The 329-nt window shown below is 62.6% G+C and overlaps 1 protein-coding gene across 1 annotated transcript in view; it reads left to right on the top strand.

Moving 5' to 3' along the window:
• Positions 1-329, top strand: part of LOC100550063 (maestro heat-like repeat-containing protein family member 1) — a gene marked incomplete at its 3' end in the record, with an annotated part of 31,449 nt that overhangs the window by 30,205 nt on the left and 915 nt on the right. The window lies entirely within an intron of this gene.

Below are 329 nucleotides of genomic sequence, written 5' to 3'. Positions count from 1 at the left end.
CATACCACAGCACTTGGGCCCGTGGATCAAATCCAGCAAGCAGCACGAGCGGCAGCGTGCCGTGGAGCTCAGCGCCGCGCTGCTGGACTTCTACCTGGGCAGGCTCAACGTCAGCGTAAGTGTGCGTCGGTGGGACCGCCTGTGTGTCCTCATGTCATCCCAGTGCCATCCCGGGGCTGTCTGTGTGTATCCCAATGCAGTCCCGGTGTCATCCCAGGGCCATCCCAATGCCATCCCAGTGCCATCCCGGGGCTGTCGGTGTGTATCCCAATGCAGTCCCGGTGTCATCCCAGGGCCATCCCAATGCCATCCCAGTGCCATCCCAATCC

This window comes from Meleagris gallopavo, unplaced genomic scaffold, assembly GCF_000146605.3.
Source record: "Meleagris gallopavo isolate NT-WF06-2002-E0010 breed Aviagen turkey brand Nicholas breeding stock unplaced genomic scaffold, Turkey_5.1 ChrUn_random_7180001954424, whole genome shotgun sequence".
NCBI classification, from domain to species: Eukaryota; Metazoa; Chordata; class Aves; order Galliformes; family Phasianidae; genus Meleagris; species Meleagris gallopavo.
Note: the sequence above shows the minus strand (reverse complement) of the source record. Positions and strands in the feature narration are given on the sequence as shown.